Consider the following 27,827-nt stretch of genomic DNA (forward strand, 5'->3'; position numbering starts at 1 on the left):
ATCCTTATCATACTGCAGAAATTCCTGACTGGCTTCAGGTTTATGCTCAAGCCCCTGTGAAACTCCTACAAGATGGCGGAGTAGAAGGATGTGGACTCTTCTTCTCCTGCGAGAACTCCAAAATTACAACTCACTGCTGAACAACCATCAACAGGAGAATGTTGAATCCCACCAAAAAATAGAGACCCCATGTCCAAGAGCAAAGGAGAAGCCCCAGAAAGACAGCAGGAAGGGCAAAACTGCATTTACAATCAAACCCCATCACCTAACAGAGATGCTTGGAGGGCTCAAACAAAATCTTGTGCACACCAGGACCCAGGGACCCCACAGAGACTGAGCCAGACCTGCCTTTGAGTGTTTGAGTGTCTCCTGGGGAGGTACAGGTCAGCAGGGGCCTGCCGCAGGGCAGGGGCTCTGGGTGCAGCAGACCTGGGTGTGCCATAAGCCCTCTCGGAGGAGGTTGCCATTAACCCCACCTTAGAGCCACCAGAACTTACACAGGACTGGGGAAACAGACTCTTGGAGGGCACAATCAGAACCTTGTGTGCACCGGGACCTATGAAAAGGGAGCAGTGAGCCCACAAGAGACTGACCCAGACTTGCCCGTGAGTGTCCAGGAGTCTCTGGCGGAGGCGTGGGTTGGCAGTGGCCTGCTGCAGGGTTGGGGGCACTGACTGCAGCAGTGCCTGCATGGGACCTTCTGAAGGAGGTCGCCATTATCTTCATCACCTCCACCATAGTTTGGTTTCAGGTCAAACAACAGGGAGGGAACACAGCCCATCAACAGAAAATTGGATTAAAGATCTACTGAGCATGGCCCACCCATCAGAACAAGACCCAGTTTCCCCGTCAGTCAGTCTCTCCCATCAGGAAGCTTCCATAAGCCTCTTATCCTTCTCTATCAGAGGGCAGACAGACTGAAAACCACAGTCACAGAAAAACTAACCAATCTGATCACATGGACCATAGCCTTGTCTAACTCAATGAAACTATGAGCCATGCCTTGTAGGGCCACCCAAGGCGGATGGGTCATGGTGGAGAGTTCTGACAGAATGTGGTCCACTGGAGAAGGGAACGGCAACCCACGCCAGTACTCTTGCCTTGAGAGCCCCGTGCACAGTCTCATCTATAAAACTGAGCTATTACTGCTGCCCTTGCAGTGGCTCGCATGGTGATACGGTCCCTGTAGAGGCATTTGAACACATGCAGAGTGCTTAGTGTTTGAGGGGAAACTGCTGACAATGCCTCGAGGTTGAGATGCTGTAATGAGTCTGAGTGAACTCCGGGAGTTGGTGATGGACAGGGAGGCCTGGCATGCTGCGATTCATGGGGTCGCAAAGAGTCAGACACGACTGAGCGACTGCACTGAACTGAACTGAACCGAATAGCCTTCAATGCACCTTTCACTTCATCCCACATTCTACACACAACAGTCTCAGAAGAATAATACTAACTCCACCTTAAACAACATGATGACTGAAAAGTTTAAGATACTAATTTTTGTTTTGCTTTTGCTTTTTGTCCTTAAAGTAACTTGCTGTGTTTCAAAACTACTCATCACAGTTCCTCTCTGTGTGGTTGTCTCACCAACCGGACACACCATTAGGCTCATTAACTCAACTTTACTCATGATTTCCATGGATTCCTTTTTAAAAATATTTAGTGTTGTTTTATTAGTATGTAAAATAAGTTACATGGCTCCAGAGTTAAATCCACAGAACAGCTTTACTCAAAGAAGTCCCTTTGCTTTCCCCCTCCCCTCCATAAGAAACCATTTTTTTAGTTTTATGATTTATCCTTCACTTTCAATTTTCATAAACAAATATGTGACATATATTAAGGCGTCCCCCTGCTTCTTATATACACTTTCCCCATCTTTGTGAAGCTATCTTTTCTGATTTTTGCCAGCGTACCTTTGGGAGAGCCTCCAGAAATTTTGCGGATTGCTGAAGCAACACGTACATCATCTTGCTGGGACTGCCAAACTCCTCTCCAATGGGGTTGTACCACCTTGCATTCCCTCCAGCAAAGTCTCACAGTGCCCGACAGCCTTACAGCCTTGCACACTAGTTGTCAAACTTCTGGATTTTTGCCAATCTGATCTTAGCATGGCTTTAATTTGCTTTTCTCTTATGAGCAAGTTTGAACGTATTTTCACATGGGTAAGAGTCACTTGCATTCCTTTCTCTGTAAAGTGACTCTCCATATCTTAGGCCTACTTTTCTATAGGGTCATTCGCTGTTTTCCCCTATTTATAGAAGCTCTTTGTATATCAGTGATATTTCCTTTCCACTTGTAAGTTTATCGGCTGCATCTGGCTTATGATGACTGGACAGGACTGAGTGGGGAAGAGAGAGGATGGGAAGGAATATCGAATAGCAATAGGAAGTCTGCCATGTTCAGAGACCTGGCTAGAATGGAAGGTTGGTAGAGACTGCCGCTGGAATTTGCATTGTAGAGGGACATGGTTGGATGTTATTAATCTCTGAATACACCTCCAGTCGTTTTTGTCCCAAGAATAAAACTACACCTTCATGGTCTGTCAACGGTACCCTCAGCCCCAGTGAGTCTCCATCTGGGAACCTGGGGAGACTCAGGCTTCTGCGTGTGGCTCCCAGACCTATGCAGGCCCCTGGTCTTCTATGCAGCCAGGAGCACAGGCTTAACCAGAACAGCTACTTGATACATAACAAGCAAAATCAAGGCTGTTGGCAGCAGGGAGGTGCTGTTTAGGCTACAAGAGCAGCAGTTCATGCTCTTGACAGGGGCTGAGCAGCTGTGGGAAGTAGAGTCATTAGTCGCATGGTCCTTCTGGCAAGGGAGATGTTTTACAGAAAAAAGTGTTCTCTGGGTGTCGGTCCCCCTAGACTTTCTAACCACAGAGGTCTTCAACCTCAGGTCTGCTCAGCTTACCCTGTCTCTGCAACTGGGTGGAAATGCCCCCTCATCCACTCAGCACATCTTTCTCCCAGTGAACTACAGATGGAACAATCAACCCCAAATTATCTCAGCCCAGAAGAACATTCCCGCTGCAGGTCTGGTTTCTCATTACCTGGAGGCACGCAGTCAAAGGAACGAGGGTCTGGAAAGTCGGGGCACAAGCCTGTTGCCTCTGACCTCCTCTCTGCCTCTTCCAACTCTGATACCCATGGTCCTGCGATGCTGCCCAAGGCTTTACAGCAGCAACTCCCTCCTCGTGGACCCCTTCCCAAGGGGCAGCCGCCCCGGTCACTTAATCGAGATGTCACGTCCTCAGAGAGGCCTTCCTGGCCCACTGCTGCTAGAGGAGTGCCCGGGTCACTGTCCGCTACGTCACCGTGGCCCGTAGGACTCGCAGACAGCTCTTGCTCAGCTTTTTTTTCTTGTTTTTGCTTCTTGTTTCTTCTTTATTTTGTGTTTTTTTGCGGCTGCAGAGGACCAGCAGCACCAGAGCGGGCGCTCGAGTTGCTGTGGGATGAGTCGGGCCCTGACCATCCTGTCTCTGAACTCTGCCCCACTCATCCTGAATAATTGCATTCTTCACTGGGATTCCAGCAGGATTCCAAACAAAACACAATGATAAATGCTTACTTAGACTTCTGCAATTTTATCAAACAATTTTTCCCAATCACCGACATGAACATTTGACTGACAAAAAAAAAAAAAAAATGTGCTTCATGGGGCACACGCTGGATAGGAAACCAGGAGTCTCTGGGGTTTTATTTCAGTTTATTTTTCAAAATTGAATGTGGGAGATAATTTTGCCTGTGTGTTATATTGGTCATGATTCTAGTCAAGCCAGACCACCTGATTCACATCAGTAAAAAAATCTTGGAAATAAATGTTCTAACACAGAGATACAATATATTATTTTAAATTATTTTCAGTTCCTAAAGTGGCCAGTCAGGAAATCCAAAGGGATTGAGTTAATGATACCTCTCCACTCCTTTCAGTGACCTTTGTCTTGATTGAAGGGTACTATTTAATAGAATTTATATTAACACTATGCTGTTAATCAAACTGGCAAGGGTTTTAGAAACCATAACACCCTAGTGTTGGGGTGTGTAATGAAACACACTGCTACTGCAAAGGGGAATTGGTATAACCTTTCAGAAGGGTAACATTAGCTCGTGTGGTAAGATATGTCCAAGATGGTGTTACCAAACCTGGCCAAGCTACTGACACCAGGCTGTAATGAAGGAAGGTACAGCATTTACTACAGAGCCAGGCGAGGAATGGGCAGCTCCCGCTCTAAAGACCCAGACTTCCTGATGGCTTTCAGGGAAGGAAGGCAACACTGGGGGTGAGTGGTGCAGGGGACATGAATTTCTTCCGACTGATTGGTGGTGAGGTGACAGGGTGGCGTTTCAGGGATCTTAATGATTAACTTTCTGGTTCCAACCAGTCTGGGATCTACACACTTGTAGTCAGTGTACAGCCACCATCCCTCACCTGGGTTGGGGTAGGGCGTCTTACTTTCTGCAGAACAATGCGAAGATTTGCATCATATTGTTCTGTACACCCCTTGAGGAGGAACTGGAACTCTGTGTTGTCACTGAACTATTGTTTAAGCCATCCTTGGCTTTCTTGCTTGACTGCTTTTCCTTTGATTCTGCATTCCCTTGGGTCCCTAATTAGAACCGCTTGAATCTATTCTTTGGAACTCTGGGGAGGCTCAGGAGATGAAAGCTTTTTCTACAAACAAGAAATGTGGGACATGGAGGGCCAGCATGGTCCTACTCAGCTTCTATAGCTCCATTTATGGAATGAATGTTGGTGAGAATGTTGGTGTTCTCCCCCAGTTCATAGGTTGAAGCCCTCACTCCTTGTGTGGTAGTATTTGGAGACAGGGCCTTTGGCAGACCATTAGGTTTAGATGAAGGCATGAAGGTGGGGCTGCCACAGCTGTCTTAGCATCTTTATAAGGGCATGATGAGATCAGAATTCTGTCTGCATGAAGCATGTATACACCAAGAAAAGACTCTGAGGTCACAGCCAAGAAGTGGGCCCTCATCAAGAGCCTAATGGTGCCAGCACCCTGATCACAGACCTCTGCCTCCAGAACCATGACAAAGAGATGTTTCTTGTTCAAGCCACCAGTCTATGGCATTCTGTTACAGCAGCCAGAGCTAGGAAAGCCCGCAGTGGAGCATGCGTTCTAGGAGTCATCTCCTGGTTCATTGCCTGGTGTCATCTCTTCCCACGGTGAACCTGAGCTGGCCTGAGCTCGTTTTCCACCATAATCCAGCCAGTTCAGGGCCTAGGCCATCAGAGGGCTTGGCAGTTTCTAACCTAAGCTCTCCCCTGGGGAGACCTCCTGTGGCAAGGTCTGCTGTCTCAGCACCCCACCCAGACTCTTTCATCCTGCCTCCGTCTCCCCCAACTACAACCACAAGAGAGGTCCAAGCGAGACCAGCAGAACCATCCAGCTCAGCCTAGCTGACCCATAAAGCCAAGAAGGATAATAGAATGGTGGTTGCTTGACACCATTATGTCCTGGGGTGGCCACAGCAATAGATCCCAGTGCAGAACATGAGGGTAAAACCGGGAGCACACACACGACACTCGGGCTTCCTTTTAGACGGGGAATTACAATCTATTTTCCTGTTTCTTTGTGATCGTTGGAGGTCTTATGTAATTTCTCTTTTGTAATTGGAAAACAGAACAAAGCACATTGTTAAAAGATTTTTTTTTTTTGCTTCCTTGGGAACGTAGCTTCATTATTAATAACAACAGTATTTCTTCATAAATATTAGTTTTGCCTCTGCCATGTTTCGGGGCTTGCGCTGGGTGCTAGAGACAAACTGGAGACCAGGCCAGAAGAGAAGCGACAGACGCAGAGAAGAACGTGATGGGAGAGCGAAGGTGCCAGGCTCAGGGACGAACGTGGTCAGAAATACAGACCGATGGAGAAATAAGCCAGACACGAAGGACAAATGTGAAATGACTCCGCTGACACGAGGCTGCTAGGACAATCAAATCATAGAGAAAGAGAGTATAAGGGTGATTACCACGGAGCAGGAAAAGGGTAGTTAGAATTTTAATGGGTACAGAATTTCTGTTTGGGATGGTGGAAAGTTCTGGAGATGAATGCTGGCGGTGGCTGCACAACCGTGCGAATGTACTCAATGTCACTGAATTGTGTGCTTAAAATTGTCAGTTTTATGTTATGTGTATTTTACCACAGTGTTAAAAAATTACAGATACCCCATCACTCTTTTCCACCAATATTTTTTAACCTGACTGAAATGTACAGTCTGAAGAAAGACCAAATTCAAAGTAAGTCACTTAGGTAAGGCTGATGTCTCCGTATTTCAGACAGGGCTGATAATCAGCAGAGGATTTTAACAAAGTCTCCCACTTTCCATGGCTGAAAGCCTTCTGGAATTCTATGGCGTCAAGACCTAGAAGTTGTCTTCTCAGATGACAGCAAGGGCATCTGAAGAGTGTCTGAGCTGAAGCGTCAGGTTTGCTGAAGGAGTCCCAGGATCTGTGGAGTTCTTTTCTTCTAAAGAGACACCACCCTTCCAGCAGGAATTTTCTTCGTCTTGAGCCTATAAAAACTGGCCACTGGGCCACAAAAGGGCTCCACTCTCTCTGGTCTGTCAGGAAGTCAGCCACTGTGTTTGCAGCACCCTTCACTATCTCTGCTCTTTGTTCTCAATAAATTCACTCTCTTCTGAGATACTGTGTGTCTGGAGACTCTTTTTCAACCCACACATGGACCACAAAATTTTTGTGGCCGGTATGGGGACTCGTGGGGGTCCACCCCAACTCTCTCATTTCCTTTTCCTTGAACCCTCTGCAAACAGGCAAGTGGCTGTGGAAGCAACTGAGGCACTCTGGCCAGGGCTACTGTCGGGCATGTTCCCAAGGCCACACAACCCACGGTGCCCAGTCTCTGCCAACCAGGCAGGTGAAGGCTCTCCTCTCTCCTTTCTCCCTTAGGCTGAGAACCAGACCAACAGCAGGCAGGCCTGGGTCAGGCACTTCAGAGCCCTTAGTGTGCCTGCCGCTTGAAGACTCCTGTAAAAGGAGAGGGGAGTCTTGGAACAGACCAAGCTATCAGAGTGTCTGTCTCCAGTAAGACAATTTCCATGAACCATGAAGCGCATGTTGTTTCAAACAAAACAGAGCCCATCCCCTCCTTTGGCCGCTGCCCTCCCAGCAGGATTATGAGGTGGATTCCTCAGCCTGCCTTCCCTGCTACTTTCACTTTCTGACTGACAGGAACCTAAGTGCTGCCTCTGAAGTGCCTTCCCATGTTTCAGGGAGTCGTCAAATGATGCGGCACCCAGTTGCTCCCGGGAGCCTCTCCTTTCTTTCTGCTCGAGTTGCATGGCCCCTCAGTCACACAGTTTGTGCCTCTGTCTCAGACTCAGGATCATCTCTCACAGTTGGAGGGAACTCTTGGGACATTTGGTCATTTTGTGCCTCAGACACACAGAGATCACTGGGACAGAGGGGACATGTTTCTGTCAGCCAGTGACTCTCAGTACCCCATTCTATGGCATTTAGGCTAAGAATGGGTTCTGGCATGCCTTGGAAGTCTTCCTCAGACTCACTCCTTGGCTGGGTTCTTCAGCACTGGAAAAAATTTGACCCTGAAAATCTCAAAAAGAAAAGGTTCATTTCCTTTTGTGAGTTGGTCTGGTCCCAGTATAAACTGGGGGGCCAGGAGAAATGACCTCTTCATGGCACACTGAGTTATAACACAATCCTCCAACTCAATCTCTTTCGCTGAAAGCAGGAAAAGGACTCAGAGGCTCCTTACATTCAGTCCTTTATGGCCCTTAGTCAGAAGCTGGATGTGAGGGACGTGGGCCGCACGGGTCTTTCTGCTGCCTCTCATCCCCAGGCCCTCCGTCTCCCTCCCCATCAGAGCTTTTAGGTGACCCCCTACTTGATCTTTTCTATCCACAACCCAGCCAACCCCTTAGCTTCAGACTCAACTCACACCCTCAACTCACACCCCAACAGTGTCTCAACAGCCATCCCTCATCAGGATGAAGGCCCCATCTCCCTTTTCCACACAGGACTGAGTACGACCAAATGCCAGGAAACAAAATCTAATATGCTTGCCTTAAAGGAAGTGGTAAATGCAGACATGGGCACCATTAGAGTCCATGTTTCCTTTCCCATGTCTGGCATTTTTCAGATTCAAAACAAGTCAGGTTCCTTCAGTCAGGACCCCATCACGGTGATTAAGGAATTGCAGGCCCTCCTTGGGAAGACATTCATGTGGTTGACCACTTGCTGTACTCACGAGGAAAAGAAGAGGATATGGGCCTTGGCCTAAGCTTGGGCAGATAAGGCACACACTCAGAATCCCAGCTAAACCTGAATGGGGCAGCTGCAATCCCAAGAGTAGACCACAGATGAAGCAGCCAGGTGAATGATAAAGGGCCGGCAGGGGGACGAACTAGGAAAGACTATATGATCACCTGCCTGCCAGAGAGCATGACAAAGGCAATCATCAAAACTGTTCATTATAGCAAGCTTAGGGAGTTTCCCTGGTGGCTCAGATGATAAAGAATCTGCCTGCAATGCAGGAGAACCAGGTTTAATCCCTGATCAGGAAGATCCCCCGGAGAAGGGAATGGCTACCCACTCTAGTATCCTTGCCTAGAGAATTCCATGGACAGAGGAGCCTGGCAGGCTACAGTCCATGGGGTTGCAAAGAGTCAGACACAACTGAACAACTAAATTGCTCATTTTTTCACTTAGGGAAGTTACTCAGGATCCTTCTGAGAACCCTGTCCTTCCACAGGCCTGGCTAGCAGTCGCCATGAGAAAACACACCCACTTAGATCCAGATACTAATGAAGAAAGGGCTATCCTTGTAGTCCCTTTATAAGCCAGTCAACTCCAGACACTAGGCAAAAGCTACAGAAACTGGAACAGGGCCCACAAACATCATCCTGTGTCTCGCTTGATAAGGCCTTTAAGGTCTTTAACAACAGGGAGGACATTTCTAGGAGTAGGCGGGAACAGAGGGGAGGAGAAAAATTTTAAATAACATGCTCAGTACATGGCTCTTGCCATTTCAGTCCCTCCCACAGCAGGGGCTACGGGTGCACCTCCCTTTCTCAGAAACCTCGGACGACCTGTCAGGTCAGGTCCCTGGCGGTCAGCCAGGGAGCACGGGCAGGAGCTGCCCCGCTCCACCACCGACACTTACTGTCACCAGAGGGGCCCCTGGAAGAGGAGTTGTCCCTCCCTCCCTCAAGCAGGTAGGCCAACATGATAGCCACCCGATACCAGAGGTACCTCTGAACTCAGCACTCACAGCCGAAATCCAAGTCAGCTTCCGCTGTCAGTGGCAGATGATGATCGAGAGCAGCAGTCAGACTGCACTTTAGGTCTTGACCTCCTGGACACAGATGGCTGAAGGTGCCCACGGCTCAAACTGCAGGCCCCTATATCCTCTATAAAACTGAGGAGCCTGGTGACCCTGGATGTGGTGGGGGCCCCTGTAACCTTTCTGATTGACCCTGGGGCTACTTATTCAGCCTTTCTTTGGTCCCACTTACTATCCCTCAATCTTCCTAACAGGGGGATGGACAGTCCTATGGCCGTTTCACTCCCCCGATACCTTGTTCCCTGGAAAGTACTCTGTTCACTCACTCCTTCTTAGTCTTCCTGACCTGCCCCACCCTCTGTTGCTGCTGCTGCTAAGTCGCTTCAGTTGTGTCTGACTCTATGCAACCCCATAGATGGCAGCCCATCAGGCTCCCCCGTCCCTGGGATTCTCCAGGCAAGACACTGGAGTGGGTTGCCATTTCCTTCTCCAATGCGTGAAACTGAAAAGTGAAAGTGAAGTCGCTCAGTCGTGTCCAACTGTTAACGACCCCGTGGACTGTAGCCCACCAGGCTCCTCCGTCTGTGGAATTTTCCAGGAAAGAGTACTGGAGTGGGGTGCCATTGCCTTCTCTGATAGGCTGAGATTTATTAATAAAATTTAAAGCTACTTTATCATTTATGCCAGTAAATATGGCTTTAACAACAACTATAAAACTGGTTCTAGCTAAAATCCTGCCCCAGATCCTGAGGCAAGTTCCTCCAAAAGAATGGGATACTTCTACTTCCAGCAGGTCTGTGACAGCTACCTAAGTAGTTATCCATTTAAAGGATCCAAACTCTTTCTCTAGAGTATCACAATATCCTCTTAGGGAGTAAGGCTTAATAGGATTGAAGCCTCTAATCTCCGAGTTCCTCCAAACTAGGCTTCTAATCCTATGTAATTCTCCCTGCAATACCCCAATCCCAGCGTAAAGAAGTCTGACAGCTCCTACCATTTAGTTCGAGACCTACAGTACCTAACCCATATAACCTTTGAGGTCAAATCCCTTCACAAACCCAATGGTACTCCTAGACCTGAAGGATGCCTTCTTTTGGATCTCACTCCATCCTGCCACCAAATTCTTATTTGTCTTCAAATGGAAGGCCCCAAATACCAAATAGACCCAACAACTCACCTGGACAGTCTTGCTTCAGGGGTTTTGAGATAGTCTTCATTTGTTTGGTCAAGCGTTAGCAAAGGCCCTTTCATTGTTAATGCTGGAGGGTGAAAGCTGCCTACTCCAATATGGTAGAGATCTCTTAATTTATAGTCCAGATAAACTAACTTCCCTGGTTGCTCAGTGGTAAAGAATCTGCCTGCAAGGCAGGAAATGCAGGTTTGATCCCTGGGTTGGGAAGATCTGCTGGAGAGGGAAATGGCAACCCACTCCTATATTCTTACCTGGAGAATCCCATGGATAGAGGAGCCTGGCAGGCTGCAAGTCCATGGGGTTGCATAGAGTCAGACATGACTTAGCACCTAACAACACAACAACAAACTAACCTCAGACAATAATGCTATTCTAGTTCTTAGCAGCATGAGGGTACTGGGTATTCCCTGCCAAGGCACAAATTACTTCCCAACAAGTCACTTTCCTGGGGCTAATATTAACCCCTGGAAAAAGAAGTATTGCTCCTGACAGAAGGAAGTTAATCTTAGACATGTACATGTGAGCTACCAAACGACAGCTTAGGAACTTTATAGGAATGACAGGGTTCAGCCAAATTTGGATTTCCACCTATGTCCTATTGGCCAAGCCTCTTTATGATGCCCTTAAAGAACCAGAACACCCCTGGAATGGAGCCCTGAAACACAGGCAGCTTTTACACAAATAAACAAGGCCAGCCTTAGGCCTACCAGATCTAACAAAGCCCTCTCTCCCTTTGTTCATGAAGAAATGGGGTGGTTCTGGGGGTACTAATCCAATCCCTGGGACCATCTCAGTGCCCAGTAGCATATCTATCAAAAACACTGGACACAACATCTCAGGGATGGCCTCGCTTCCTAAGAACATTAGCTGTCACTGCAGTTCTCACAGAGGAAGCTTCCAAACTCACAACAGGAAACCACTTACAAACTCATAATAGTTTACACTCCTCACCAGGTCTTTAGTTCAGTTCAGTTCAGTTGCTCAGTCGTGTCTGACTCTGTGCGACCCCATGAATTGCAGCACGCCAGGCCTCCCTGTCCATCACAACTCCCGGAGTTCACTCAGACTCATGTGCATCAAGTCGGTGATGCCATCCAGCCATCTCATCCTCTGTCGTCCCCTTCTCCTCCTGCCACCAATCCCTCCCAGCATCAGGGTCTTTCCCAATGAGTCAACTCTTCGCATGAGGTGGCCAAAGTACTGGAGTTTCAGCTTCAGCATCAGTCCTTCCAATGAACACCTAGGACTGATCTCCTTTAGGATGGACTGGTTGTATCTCCTTGCAGTCCAAGGAACCCACAAGAGTCTTCTCCAGCACCACGGTTCAAAAGCATCAATTCTTCAGCGCTCAGCTTTCTTCGCAGTCCAACTCTCACATCCATACATGACCACTGGAAAAACCATAGCCTTGACTAGATGGACCTTTGTTGGCAAAGTAATATCTCTGCTTTTTAATATGCTATCTAGGTTGGTTATAAGTTTTCTTCCAAGGACTAAGCGTCTTTTAATTTCATGGCTGAAATCACCTTCTGCAGTGATTTTGGAGCCCCCCCAAAATGAAGTCTGACACTGTTTCCATTGTTTCCCCACCTATTTCCCATGAGGTGATGGGACCAGATGCTATGATCTTAGTTTTCTGAATGTTGAGCTTTAAGCCAACTTTTCACTCTCCTCTTTCACTTTCATCAAGAGGCTTTTTAGTTCCTTGTCACTTTCTGCCATAAGGGTGGTGTCATCTGCATATCTGAGGTTATTGATATTTTTCCCGGCAATCTCGATTCCAGCTTGTGCTTCTTCCAGCCCAGCATTTCTCATGATGTACTCTGCACCAGGTCTTAGAGGTCCTCAACTCCAAGGCATCCCATTGGATTTCAGGTAGCAGAATTCAAAAGTATCAAGCTTTATTCTCAGAGGGGTCAGAGATGTCAGTCAAGCTTTGTACCACCCTAGATCCTGCCACTCTTCTGCCCAACCCAAATCCTAACCCCTTCCTTCTACATTTCTGTTTAAAGTGATTGACCAGCCTAGTCATAGTGCTAGGCCTGCATAATTTTGAGCGTTACTTTGCTAAAGTGTGAGATGAGTGGTAGTTTGAACATTATTTGGCATTGTCCTTCTTTGGGACTGGAACAAAAGCTGACCTTTTCCAGTCCTGCGGCCACTGCTGAGTTTTCCATATTTGCTGGCATATTGAGTGCAGCACTTTAACAACATCATCTTTTAGGATTTGAAATAGCTCAGCTGGAATTCCGTCACCTCCACTAGCTTTGTTTGTAGTGATGCTTCCTAAGGCCCACTTCACACTCCAACATGTCTGGCTCTAGGTGAGTAATCACACCATTGTGGTTATCTGGGTCATTAAGATCTTTTTTGTATAGTTATTCTGTATGTTCTTGCCACATATTCTTAGTATTTTCTGCTGTGAGGAAGTTCTGAACCAAGAACTTCCAGATATTCAAGCTGGATTTAGAAAGGGCAGAGGAACCAGAGATCAAATTGCCAACACCCACAGAATCACAGAGAAAGCAAGAAAATTCCAGAAAAATATCTACTTCTGTTTCACTGATTATGCTAAAGCCTTTGACTGTGTGGATCACAACAAACTGGGAAATTCTTAAAGAGATGGAAATGCCAGACCATCATACCTGTCTCCTGAGAAATCTGTATGCAGGTCAAGAAGAAACACTTAGGATTGGACATGGAACAACAGACTGATTCCAAATTGGGAAAGGAGTGCATCAAGGCTGTATATTGTCACCCTGCTTATTTAACTTATATACAGAATACATCATGCAAAATACTGGACTGGATGAAGCACAAACTGGAATCAAGATTGCCAGGAGAAATATGAATAACCTCAGATATGCAGATGACATCACCCTTATGGCAGAAAGTGAAGAGGAACTAAAGAGCCTCTTGATGAAGCTGAAAGAGGAGAGTGAAAAAGCTGGCTTAAAGCTCAACATTCAAAAAATGAAGATCATGACATCTGGTCCCATCACTTCATGGCAAATAGATGGGGAAACAATGGAAACAGTGACAGACTTTATTTTCTTGGGCTCCAAAATCACTGCAGATGGTGACTGTAGCCACAAAATTAAAAGACTCTTGCTCCTTGAAAGAAAAGCTATGACCAATGTAGATAGCATATTAAAAAGCAGAGACATTACTTTGCCAACAAAGGTCCATCTAGTCAAAGCTATGGTTTTTCCAGTGGTCATGTATGGATGTGAGGTTGGACCATAAAGCCGAGCGCCAAAGAATTGATGCTTTTGAACTGTGGGGTTGAAGAAGATTCTTGAGAGTCCCTTGGACTGCAAGGAGATCCAACCAGTCCATCCTAAAAGAAATTAATTCTGAATACTCATTGGAAGGACTGATGCTGAAGCTGAAGCTCCAATACTTTGGCCACCTGATGCGAGGAGCTGACTCATTAGAAAAGACCCCGATGCTGGGAAAGATTGAGGGCAGGAGGAGAAGGGGACGACAGAGGATGAGAGGGTTGGATGGCATCACCGACTCAATGGACATGAGTTTGAGCAAGCTCCGGGAGCTGGTGATGGACTGGAGGCCCGGCGTGCTGCGGTTCATGGGGTCACAGAGTCGGACACGACTGAGAGACTGAAAAACAATGGCACAGTGCTAGGCCCGATCTACGCCTTTACCAACCAGACGCAGAATGTTTATAGATGGCAGCAGTTCCATTCAGGAACGCAGAAGGGTCTCGGGGTATGCGATAGTCGACTTTACAGAAGTAATAGAGTCAGGACCACCCAACACGGCAAATACTTCCACCCAAAAAGCAGGACTCACCATTCTAACTAGAGCCCTCAAAGTAGGAGAGGGACTATGAGTCAGTATTTACAGACTCAGTATACACCTTCCATATAGTCCACGCCCATGTGGCCATTTGGAAGGAAAGGGGCCTATTAACCACACGTCATACTCCAATTAAGGGGTATAATCCCCACTGCAGGACATCGTCCACTGCAGGGCAAACCAAAAGGATTCATCAGATATAAGTAAAGGAAATGATAAAGCAGCTAAAGAAGCCAAAAAGGCCACCCTAAGCATCCTATAGGCTCCCCGGACCCCAAGTCTAGATTTCTTACCACTTCGGTACTCACCCTCTAAACCCAAAGAAGGACAGAACTGCGGGTTCATTTTAATCCCTGAAGGATGGCTACTGAGCCCAGACGATAAACTCCACTTACCAGCAGCTTCCCAATGGAAGATACTAACCCACCTGCATCAGGCCACCCATTTAGGGGCTGAATTGCTCTTTAAACTAATGGGGACAATATTCACCAGAAAAGAAATCCTCTCAACCCTTCAATCAATATCCCAAGCCTGTCCTGCTTGTCTCCAGGCCAACCCAGAGTGGGCTATAACCTGCCCCGACACCATCCCACTGCTCCATCCGAACCAGAGGCGAGGAAGCCAAATCTATTGGTGAATAGATCTGACTTACATGCTCCCTTGCAAAGGCTATAAGTACCTCCGAGTGATGGTAGATGCCTTTATAGATGAATTGAAGCCTACCCAACTAAGACTGAGGGCGCTGAGGGCGCCACTGCCCTCTTGGAACATGTTATACCTAGGTTTGGACTTCCAGGCTCTTTACAATCAGATAATGGCCCTGTGTTTATTTCCAGTCTGAGCCTAGGTGTCAACAAAGTCCTATAAATGAATCACGATCTTCATTCAGCTTGACACCCTCAAAGGCCTGGAAAGGTAGAAAGAGCCAATCAGGCCCTCAAAAAGTACTGAGTGATAGAAACTAGCAAACCTGGGTCACCCTTCTTTCCATCGCTTTCCCCAAATCCAGGACTCATCCAAGCCCTTATGAAACCATACATGGGGAGATCACTCTTAAGCACAGACCTCTTCGTTGATCCTGAGGCCCATTACTGAGTAGGCTACCTTACAATTTTAGATTTAACTCTTAAAAATATCTGAGAATACCAGGACCAAAACAGCCCCAAGCCAGATCCTAATTTTTCAGAGTCCTCCCTGCCTAAACCCCAGTGACTGGGTATATGTTAACACTCTCACATAGGATGGAAATCCATCAAAGCAGTGTGGACAGGACCAACCTAAGTCTTGCTGACACTCTCACAGCTGCCAAAATCCAAGGCTTCACCTCCTGAATCCATGTGTCACAAGTGAAGACAGATCTTTCTCCAGAAGAAGAAGATCTCCAACCAACCCAAGACTCACGAGACGCCTCTTATGACTGAGCTCTGGGACGGCCTCCGCTTCCTCTTTAAAAAACCATCAGGTCTGTGGTGAACATAGAGCCTCACCAACCTGATTTTTCATCTTGCTATCCTCCTTTTCATTCCCTGGGCTCTTTCCCTCCCATGGGTTATTTTGTCTTATGCTTGTTGGAGCACTCCGTGGCATTCTTGTCCTCCTCAAGCATTGCAAAGGCGGCCTAACCCCAACTTCTAACCTAAAAACCTACACCTTCCATCAACTCCTCTTTTTTTCCCTTTCTGTCGTCTCCCTTGAACTGGTCTCAGATTTCTATCTCAGCACTCTGCTTTTACTGCTCCTTATTGCAGGATATAAACGTTCAGACCCCTACCTACCTCTCCTAATCCCATCTCAACAACAACTCTGTGTGTGTGTGTGTGTGTGTGTGTGTGTGTGTACCAGCATGGGACAAAACCCTCCAAGGAAACCTACAAGATTATTCCCCACAACAACTCTATCGATAACTGAATCTAGTCTCCTAAAGCTGTAATCATAATCTTCCTGTCCTTTTCTATCCTTGTAGATGCACATAATCATCATGAGTATTAACCAATAGTTCAGGAAGCCCTTGAACTCCTCCACGAGCATGCCCCAGGATCATACAAGAACTGCTAGATATGCACCACTGTTTGCCCCCAACACGGCCTGGTGGTACTTCCCATTGTTGTTATTGTTTAGTCACTAAGTTGTGTGTGACTCTTTGTGACCCCATGGACTGTAGCCCACTAGGCTCCTCTGTCCATGGGATTTCTTGGCAAGAACACTGGAGTGGGTTGCCACTGCCTTCTCCAAAGGGATCTTCCTGACCCAGGGATCGAACCTGCATTGGTGGGTGTAGTCTTTATCACTGAGCCCCAAGGGAAGCCCAGCACTTCCCATACCACCTGCTAAATGGAACCCACTTGAATCCATTCCCGTCCCCTCTTACTTTGATAGACCAAGAGGGGCTGGTAATCCTAGAGTAAGGCTGACGGTGGACCATACACATCTGAACCACCTCCACCAGAAGTCATGTTACAACCAGCCAGGGCCCATATTCTCTTCAGTCCCCCATACAAAGCCAGTCCTTCTCTGTGTATCTTTTTCCTCCCTATGAGGCCTCTCCCCCATGAATAAATTCCTTAATATATCCCAGGCTTGTAATCATACTTTCACCCTTTCCCCTACCCGGACGTGAGGCCCCTCATAACCAGTGACAGAACACATCACCCCATACCTATTATTCTGACTCCCCCTTTTAACATTTACTCCCCCACCAACTGTGACCACCAACTGGACACAAGTTGGCTATTTTGGGGTATCCCTTTGTCCCACCCCTCCCACCAGCTGCCTATATCAAAACACAGTTTCTAGTTCCAGCCTTTCAATGTTAAACAAGAAGACTGCAAGAAACTCAAGACCCCTGAGAACTATGACATCAGATGGGACCCTACTATCCCTTCATTTAAGTGGGCTAAGGACTGTTCTTCCCTCTCCTCATAGATCGCAAGTCTTCCCCTCTATCTGGGATGACTCTAGCTACCAGTTATGAAGGCATGGAGCATTCCTATACCCATTTAGGGAAGTTCTATTTCAACATCACTTTAGACATCAGCCTGGACCCCAGGAATTGTACCTGTTTCCTCTGTGGCTTCAACACCTACTTGTATCTCCCAGCCAACTGGACAGGCCCCTGCACGCTGGTATACATAATTTCTAACCTTACTCTTATAAATGACAGTATCCCACATCCCCTGTACTCTCAATCATATAGGTTGAAGAGGGCAGCACCTGCCATAATTTCGGTTCTGGGGTTACTCATTAGGGTAACATGGGCTCAGCAGGCACTTTAAAAAAATAATATAACCACATTTACTTAAGAATATATTCCAATATCAAACAGCAAAGTTCAAAAATGCAAAATCAAAATTATTTTGCACCAACCTAATAACTTTACACATGGTAATGCACACGTTTCAGTGCTACTCTCTCAATTCTTCCCACCCTCGTCTTCCCCCACTGTGTCCATAAGTCCATTTTGTGTGTCTGCATCTCCACTGCTGCCTTGCAAATACGTTCATCAGTACCCTCTTTCCAGATTCCATACATAGGCATTAATATACAATATTTGTCTTTCTCTTTCTGACTTACTTTACTCTGTTTAATAGGCTCTTGGTTCATCCTCCTCATTAAACTGACTCAAAGATGCTCCTTTTTATGGCTGAGTAAAATTCCACGGTGTATATGTACCACACTTTCTTTATCCACTCATCTGTTGATAGACATCTAGGTTGCTTCCCATCCTAGCTATTGTAAATAGCGTTGCATTGAACATTGGGGTACATGTGTCTTTTTTGATTATGGTTTCCTTAGGGTATATGTACAGTAGTGGGATTGTTGGGTCATAAGGTAGTTTTATTTCTAGCTTTAAAGACATTTCCACACTGTTCTCCATAGTGGTTGTGTCAATTTGCATTCTCACCAACAGTGAAAGAGGGTTCCCGTTTCTACACACTCTCTCCAGCATTTATTGTTTGTAGATTTTTTTTCAGCAGGACTTCTAAATTCAGTTTTCACTGCTTGACAGCGTTCCCTCGAACTTACCCAACAGGTTGTCAACCTAACAGCCCAAATTAACACTTTACAGGAATAAATAAATTCGCTAGCAGGAGAAGTCTTACAGAACAGAAGGGCTTTAGGCTTACTACTAACAGCTACCCAAGGTGGGATGTGTGCAGTGTTGAAGGAAGTGTGCTGCTTCTTGGTCAACCAGGCAGGCCTGGTCCAGGCTGACCTTTGAGGCACCCCTGACTGAGCAGAGAAGGGAGCCTCTGGGGATCTGAGCTGTGGAATTCCAAGACCAATGTTTGGTCCTGGTTCTCCTAGCTCGCCCCTCTTCTGGGCCTCTTGACAGCTCTTCTACTTCTACTAATCTTCGGGCCATGTGTCTTAACCTTGTTACGTTTGTTTCTTCTAGAATACAACAGATTTACAAATGGCAGCATGGCAAGAATATCAGCTGGTCAACTCCTGGACAACACCGGAACAAGCCACCATATCATCCTGTGGACCTGCACTTTCTCCCCTAAGTACACCCTGACAAAGAGCAGGCAAAGGGAACCCAGGGCCCCACAACGCCTGTGTTCAGCTTGAAGAAGCCAGAGCAATCATCATCACCCTTTTCCTCAATGACCTGGGTCCTGAGGGCCTGAGACAGGGACAGATAGGCAGCAGGGTAAGGGTCAAAAGATTTGGCCCATGAGTAAAAAGATGGGGTCAGGTACAGTCCTATACTGAGGCTGCAGGACCAAATCTCCAAAAATGTCCAAGCCCCATAGCAACTGTTGCCATGAGCCCCCCTGACCTAAACCAGCCAGTAGCCCAACTGCATATTAGGTAAAATATTTACCATATTGCTTCCTGATCAATCACCTAACACCACCCTTCTAGCAGCAATTTCCTTTGTCCTGAGGCTATAAAAGCTGGCCACTAGACCATGAAAGGGGCTGGCTCTCCCTGGACAGTCAGGAAGTCAGACCACTGTGTTTGCAATGCCCCTCACTAGCTCTGCTCTTTGTTCTCACTAAACTCACTCCCTTCTGAGATATTTTGCGTCTGAAAATTCTCTTCCAACCCTGTGCACGGACCAAGACATTTTGGATGGCAATTATTCCTCCCAAAATTCTGTATTGCAAACCCAGAACAATCTAATTGTGGTTATTTCCCCAAGATGCAGGGAAGAGGCAGGGACAGTGGGGAGTCCAGACTTTTCTGGTGGCCAGAGTTTGAGGACATGAGGTTTTTGGAAGTGGGTATGGTTTAGGAAAAGGAAGCTTGTGATTAAATGGTGTTTTTTTTGAGGCACTACTGAAGATACGAGACGAGCTAAGACCTTACAGGTTGTTTATTATCTTATCTGATTGAATCCTAACAGCAACCTCTCAAGCCAAGAAAGGGAGAAGGAAGGAGGATCTGGTCAACTTGGGCCTCAGTCTCTTCACCTCTATCATGGGAACAATAACAATACTGTATCTACCATAAAGACTATTAGGAGTCCATGGAGGTCAAGTAAAATGGCAAAACGAAAGAGGTCTTTAGTGACTCTGATGGGAGCAGCTTGAGTATGGAACCAGGGCTGGAAGCCAGAGTGTTGTAGTGAATTGAAAAATTAACAGGAACTATTCTCTCTTTTCTTGATCCCTCTGGTTAGACATTTATCAATTTTATTGATTTTCTCAAAGAACCAGCTCTTGGTTTCTTTGATTCTCATTATTATGTTTCTGCTATCTAGTTCATTGATTTCTGTTTTGATCTTTATTTTCTCTTTTCTCCTTAGTGTGGACTTAATTTGCTCTTTTTCTAGTTTCTTATGGTAGAAGCTGAAGACACTGACTTGAGAGCTTTCTTCTTTTCTAATATCGTCATTCAGTGCTATGAATGTCCCAAGTTCTGCATTAGCAACACGCCACACATTTTAAAATGTTGTGTTTTCATTTTCATTTATTTCAAAAGGTATAATAGCGCTTCTTATTCCTTCTTTGATCCATGGTTTACTTAGAAGGGTATTATTTAGTTTCTAAATATGTGCTAATATATGCAGATTTTCCAGATATGTTTCTAAGAGCTGATTTCAAATTTAAATCCAGTGTGGCCAGAGAACTACTTTGTATGACTCGAATTCTTTTGAATTTATTCACACTTGTCTTATGACCCAGCATATGGTCTATCTTGATAAATGTCCTACATGTACTGAAAAGAGTTGTATTCTGCCTGGGGTGGAGAGTTCTATAATGTCAATTAGGTCAAGCTGATGGATAGTGTGTTCAGGTTTTCTGTATCTTTGTTATTTTCTGTCTATGTATTTCTATCCATTATTGGAAGGGGAATGTTAAAATCCCTAACTATAATTGTTAATGAGACTTACAGTTCTATTAGTTTTTGCTTTGGGTATTTTGGGGGCACTGTTATTAGTGGCCCAAATGTTTTGAGCCACGTTGTCTTGATTAACTGGCTCTTACTATACGTGCATGCTGTGCGTGCTTAGTCGCTTCAGTCATGTCCGACTCTTTGTGACCTCATGGACTGTAGCCCACCAGGCTCCTCTGTCCATGAGGATTTCCCAGGCAAGAATACTGGAGTGGGTTGTCATTTCTTTCTCCAGGGAATATCCCAAACCGGAATCCAACCACCGTCTCTTCTGTCTCTTGCAGAAGCAGGAGGGTTCTTTCCAGTAGCGCCACTTGGAAGGGCAGGCAATTAATATATAATTGTCTACAAATTTTGAGCTCTTAGAACCTAGTTACCAAGATGGGTAAAGGACAGAAATAATCTTACAATGGGCAAAAGAGGAGGATCCCAGTAGGATGCTGCCTCAGGACCACTACCCCAAATGCATCCTAGGGCTCTCCAACCATATCCCCATCTCTGGGGAACCCAGGGCCTGAAATCTCACCTCCATAGATCTTTGGGTTCAACAGTTCCTGTCTAGATATTTCTGCAAATGCCTGTGAGAGAAGAAACCCTGTATCAGGACACTTTCCCGCCCAGAGAGAAGGTGTAGCATGTGAGGGGGGTGGGACCCAAAGCTGGGACAGTCAGGAACATCTCAGGGAAATGTAACTAAATCAAGGCTGGTTGGGGGTGCAGCTTAGTTACTTGTGATTAGACGTCAGTGCAGAGGCCCGGGACCCATCAGTGGTGTCTCAGGTTGGCTTGGAGCCTGGTTCAGATCCACAAGGGCCTCCGCAGCTTTTAGAATACCAGGTGCAGCATCCTTAATGTAGTGTTGAAGTTTTTTTCTTTTAATGTGAAATGTGTTTTCAATGTGGATGTGAGGACTGAAATGAGAAAGCCCATTCCTAATAGACTTTTGTTTGTTTCTCTAAAAGCTCTGTTCCTCCCCACAGGAACTAAGGGTTGCCTTTGAATCCCGGTTCAAGCTGACATTCTGCTGCCTGAACTCCAGGGTCACACTTGTTTGTGTTCTTTCCTCTGGTGTCAGACTGTGTGTGTTGCAGGATATATTTCCATCATATTTATGGCAACACAAATATAACCCTAATGCCCCCAAGAGTCTGGTTTGGATTCCACAAAGCCAGAAAAACAGACTGGAGTGTTTCTTATACTGATAAGAAGATGCAATCCAGAAAGGACATGATGTAGTTCATCAAATCTGAGCCCAGAGACTGAAGGCAAAGCATTACTGTATGAACCACCAACAAAGCAAACACTCTGCTCAACTGTAATAAAACATAAGATGGAATTGACTGAAAGATTCTGATTTCAGAATGCCAAAATGTTATTTTAAAAAACGAAGTGTTTCCCTGGTAGCCCAATGGTAAGAATCCACCTGCCAATGCAGGGGACCGGATCCCTGGTCTGGTACGATCCCACATGTTGCATAGCAACTAAGCCTCTGTACCAACCACCGAGCCTGCACTCTAGAGCCCCAAAGCAGCAACTACTGAAGCCCATGCACCTCGAGCCTGTGTTCTGTGATGAGAAGCCTCAGCAACGACTGATCAAACAAGTGGGAAATGGGTCAGTCTGCTCTACTTTGGCACTAGGAAGGAGTTGAGGACTCTGCATTTGCTAGGGGGCAGTGGTGGGGGTAGAGCGACCCCCAGCAAGACCCTAGAAAGGTGCTGGTGTCATTTTAAAAGATATTACTCTTCTTTTTCTGATTTGTCATCCTATCAACATGGGGATGGATTTAAGGTGTAATACTGTAAAAGCATGGCCCCATCCATCAGAACAAGACCCAGTTTCCCCCTCAGTCAGTCTCTCCCATCAGGAAGCTATCATAAGCCTCTTATCCTTCTCCATTAGAGGGCAGACAAAAGGAAAACCACAGTCAAAGAAAACTACCCAATCTGATCACATGTATCACAACCTTGTCTAACTCAGTGAAACTATGAGCCATACCGTGTAGGGCCACCCAAGACAAATGGGTCATGGTGGAGAGATCTGACAAAACGTGGTCCACTGGAGAAGGGAATGGCAAACCACTTCAGTATTCTTGCCTTGAGAACCCCGTGAACGGTATGAAAAGGCAAAATGATAGGATACTGAAAGAGGAACTCCCCAGGTCAGTAGGGGCCCAATATGCTACTGGAGATCAGTGGAGAAATAACTCCAGAAAGAATGAAGGGATGGAGCCAAAGCAAAAACAATACCCAGTTGTGAAGGTGACCAGTGATGGAAGTAAAGTCTGATGCTGTAAAGAACAATATTGCATAGGAACAAAGAATGTTAGGTCCATGAATCAAGGCAAATAGGAAGTGGTCAAACAGGAGATGGCAAGAGTTAGCATTGACATTTTAGGAATCAGCAAACTAAACTGGACTGGAACGGGTGAATTTAACTCAGATGACCATTATATCTACTACTGTGGGCAAGAATTCCCTAGAAGAAATGGAGTAGCCATCATAGTCAACAAGAGTCCGAACTGCAGTACTTTGATGCAGTCTCAAAAATGACAGAATGATCTCTGTTCGTTTCCAAGGCAAACCATTCAATATTAAAGTAACCCAAGACTATGCCCCAGCAATGCTGAAGAAGCTGAAGTTGATCGGTTCTATGAAGATCTATAAGACCTTCTAGAACTAACACCCCCAAAAGATGTCCTTTTCATTATACGGACTGGAATGCAAAAGTAGGAAGTCAAGAAATACCAGGAGTAACAGGCAAATTTGGCCTTGGAGTACAGAATGAAGCAGGGCAAAGGCTAATAGAGTTTTGCCAAGAGAATGCACTGGTCATAGAAAACACCCTCTTCCAACAACACAATAGAAGACGCTACACATGGATATCAGCAGATGGTCAATACTGAAATCAGAGTGATTTTATTCTTTGCAGCCAAAGATGGAGAAGCTCTACACAGTCAGCAAAAACAAGACCAGGAGCTGACTGTGGCTCAGATCATGAACTCTGTATTACCAAATTCAGACTTAAATTGAAGAAAGTAGGGAAAACCACTAGACCATTCAGGTATGTACTAAATCAAATCCCTTATGACTATACACTGGAAGTTACAAATAGATTCAAGGGATTAGATCTGATAGACAGAGTACCTGAAGAATTATGGACACAGGTTTGTGACATTGTACAGGAGGGAGGGATCAAGACCATCCCCAAGAAAAATAAATGCAAAAAGGCAAAATGGTTGTCTGAGGTGGCCTTACAAATAGCTCTGAAAAGAAGAGAAGCAAAAGGCAAAGGAGAAAGGAAAGATATATCCATTTGAATGCAGAGTCCCAAAGAATAGCAAGGAGAGATAAGAAAGCATTCCTCAGAGATTAATGCAAAGAAATACAGGACAACAATAGAATGGGAAAGACTAGAGATCTCTTCAAAAAAATTAGAGATAGCAAGGGAACATTTCATGCAAAGATGGGCATAATAAAGGACAGAAATGGTATGGACCCAGAGAAGCAGAAGACATTAAGAAGAGGTGGCAAGAATACACAGAAGAACTATACAAAATAGATCTTCACGATCCAGATAATCATGATGGTGTGATCACTCACCTAGAGCCAGACATCCTGGAATGTGAAGTCAAGTGGGCCTTAGGAAGCATCACTATGAACAAAGCTAGTGGAGGTGATGGAATTCCAGTTGAGCTATTTCAAATCCTGAAAGATGATGCTGTGAAAGTGTTGCACTCAATATGCCAGCAAATTTGGAAAACTCAGCAGTGGCCACAAGACTTTAAAAAAGCCAGTTTTCATTCCAATACCAAAGAAAGGCAATGCCAAAGAATGCTCAAACTACTGCACAACTGCACTCATCTCACAAACTGGCAAAGTAATGCTCAAAATTCTCCTAGCCAGACTTCCAACAGTACGTGAACCGTGAACTCCAGATGTTCAAGCTGGATTTAGAAAAGGCAGAGGAACCAGAGATCAAACTGCCAACATCCAATGGATCATGGAAAAACCAACAGAGTTCCATAAAAACATCTACTTCTGCTTTATTGACTATGCCAAATTCTTTGACTGTGTGGATCACAACAAACTGTGGAAAATTCTTAAAGAGATGGGAATACCATACCACCTTATCTGCCTCTTGAGAAATCTGTATGCAGGTCAAGAAGCAACAGTGAGAACTGGACATGGAACAACAGACTGGTTCCAAATTGGGAAAGGAGTACGTCAAGGCTGTGTATTGCCACCCTGCTTATTTAACTTCTATGCAGAGTACATCATGAGACATGCTGGACTGGATGAAGCACAAGCTGGAATCAAGATTGCTGGGAGAAATATCAATAACCTCAGATATGCAGATGACACCACCCTTATGGCAGAAAGTGAAGAAGAACTAAAGAGCCTCTTGATGAAAGTGAAAGAGAAAAGTGAAAAAGTTGGCTTAAAGCTCAACATTCAGAAAACGAAGATCATGGCATCAGGTCCCATCACTTCATGGCAAATAGATGGGGAAACAATGGAAACAGTGACAGAGTTTATATTTTTGGGCTCCAAAATCACTGCAGATGGTGACTGCAGCCATGAAATTAAAAGACGCTTACTCCTGGGAAGGAAAGTTATGACCAACCTAGACAGCATACTAAAAAGCAGAGATATTACTTTGCCAACAAAGGTCCATCTAGTCAAGGCTATGGTTTTTCTTTCTTTTTTTTAAGGCTATGGTTTTTCCAGTGGTCATGTATGGATGTGAGAGTTGGACTATAAAGAAAGCTGAATGCTGAAGAATTGTTGCTTTTGAACTGTGGTTTTGGAGAAGATTCTTGAGAGTCCCTTGGACCACAAGGGGACCCAACCAGTCCATCCTAAAGCAGACCAGTCCTGAATATTCATTGGAAGGACTGATGCTGAAGCTGAAACTCCAATACTTTGGCCACCTGATGAGAAGAACTGACTCATTTGAAAAGACTCTAATGCTGGGAAAGATTGAAGGCAGGAGGAGAAGGGGACAACCGAGGATGAGGTGGTTGGATGGCATCACCAACTCAATGGACATGAGTTTGAGTAAACTCCGGGAGTTGGTGATGGCCAGGGAGGCCTGGCGTGTTGCAGTCCATGGGGTCGCAAAGAGGCAGACACAACTGAGTGACTGAACTGAACTGAACCCGAAAAATAAACATCTGACTCACTTGTCTCTAATGGCAGGTTTTCCCCCAGATAAGCAGACTAAATGCATTTCCCTGAATGTTTAATAAAAGCAAGGTTTTTTAAAGCCACAGTGGACACTCCTGAACACGGAATGAGGTGCTCCCTCCACCAATGTGTATGTTTTCTCTTCATCCTTGGGGGACCCTGCAGTCAGGCTGCTTAGGTGGGCTGCCACTGCCATGGGAGCAAGCCTTCCGCCCAGGGCCCAGACTCTTCATCATGGGCTCTCACGTTCCTCATATCCTCATGCCATTTCAAAATGAAGACGCAAGGACAGTCCTACTTCAGGCTGTCCTGGGGCCAGCATGAACTAGGGACAGTAGCCTGGCTACTTCTCTTCCCACCCCTAAGATGGGTTCACACTACAGAGTCACCAGATTGTGAAGTCATGGAAGGGGGTTCAAGTGAGTTGGGGCTACCCAGCCTTCAAGGTCAAAGCCCATACAACCCAACCAAGTGGTTGCTCCAGAAGTGACTGGCACTGAGCTGGTTTCTGTCACAGGTGAGGTCCCTGCACGTGACAGGGAGATGTTGGCATCTCCCTGAATCCTCACGCTGGTGACTTTCATCCCCGGCCTTCCCCTATTAACCAAGAAAACAGAACAAACCTCACTGTGGGCCAGACTGGAAAAATGTCTGTGATATATATGGTCTGTTTCCCATAGGTTGGGAAAAGTTTTGTCATGGGATTTGGCAGGAAGAATGGAGACACTCTTAGGAAAGAAAATCAAGCTGAATCAAAAGAAAGAATTTACTGTTACTTGGAAAGGTAAGCAGTTTCCTGCCTGTCTCTGAGTGTGGTCTGAACAACTCACCCTTCATTCTAAGGTGTTCTTCAGCTTGGTGCTTCTTTTTTCTCTTCTGACTCATTGCCATTTGTTCTTTATTATTATGCTTTTTATAGCAACATCTAATAAAGGCACAAAGCTACCTCATCTTTGGAGTGTAAAGAAATTATTCTGCATCTCAAGTTGATCAAATGTGGCAAGAGCTCTGACCTCTTGGCCCCCCAGGCTGGGTTTATTTTAAGTGCAGTTATATAATATCCTAGCCCAACTGACCCAGGGTGTGTTTTACAAAAGCCTTGTTTTATTTGCTGCCTCTCCAGGCTCAGGCACTTCTAAAAGAGATCAGGACCTAATTTCTTTTGAAAGCCTATGAGGTGGTGCTGGCTCCAAAATGACAGTGTCCAGAAAACCGGAGATAAGGCACAGCCATCACATAAGTCAGTAGATGAGATTTACCGCTGGGAAGGGCAGGGTGCCCTGTACAGGCCAGTCTAATGTTAAAGTCTTTGGTACATGCTGTTGGTAAGTAGCATTAAGTCACCTTTCTGGGAGTTTATAACAGATACCTATGTTCGTCAGGAACTTACAGCATTTTATTTTATTTTTTTCTGTATTTTCCTTCTTTTTAGAAACAATCTCCCATTCAAGTGAAACCACAGCAAAAATTCACTCAAGTTATTATTTAGTAGCTTATCTGTCTTGGAGAGAAAATGACATGAGTGTAGGATGGCACCCTTTTCCTCTCTCTGTCATTCCATATACCCCCACTAACGATGCCGGGCATCGAGAAAGGACTCAGGAGACAGAACCGCAGTATTAACAAGGTTGACCTTTTGTGGGAGAATGCAGGAGGACAGAAATGACAGACAAGCATTCATGTATCCAGTCAACTCAGAGCAACTGGGAAGCTCGCTTCAGGCCAGGCCCTTTGTGGGGACAAGGGAGCGTAGTTCCCACAGACAGTGCGCTGCTTATACTGCCTCAGGGAGCTGTGTGTCCTCTTGCGCATCATTAGCCCACCAAAGCACGTTCTGTATCTGTATAATGGGTCCAGCGTCTATACCTGAACTAGCTTAGACCTTTGTCTTAACACCCCACTTAGACGATCACCCCTACGATGGGTGCTCTTTTGGCCATATGCTGACACTTTCAGGGGATATTCCCAGGGAGGTCCCAAACCAGATTCAGAGGGTTTAATA

The 27,827-nt window shown here is 45.7% G+C and overlaps 1 protein-coding gene across 4 annotated transcripts in view; it reads right to left on the reverse strand.

Annotated features, from left to right (window-relative positions):
- Window positions 1-27,827, reverse strand: part of PGPEP1L (pyroglutamyl-peptidase I like) — an 80,720-nt gene that overhangs the window by 36,728 nt on the left and 16,165 nt on the right. The window lies entirely within an intron of this gene.

Source organism: Bos taurus, chromosome 21, assembly GCF_002263795.3.
Source record: "Bos taurus isolate L1 Dominette 01449 registration number 42190680 breed Hereford chromosome 21, ARS-UCD2.0, whole genome shotgun sequence".
Taxonomy (NCBI): Eukaryota; Metazoa; Chordata; class Mammalia; order Artiodactyla; family Bovidae; genus Bos; species Bos taurus.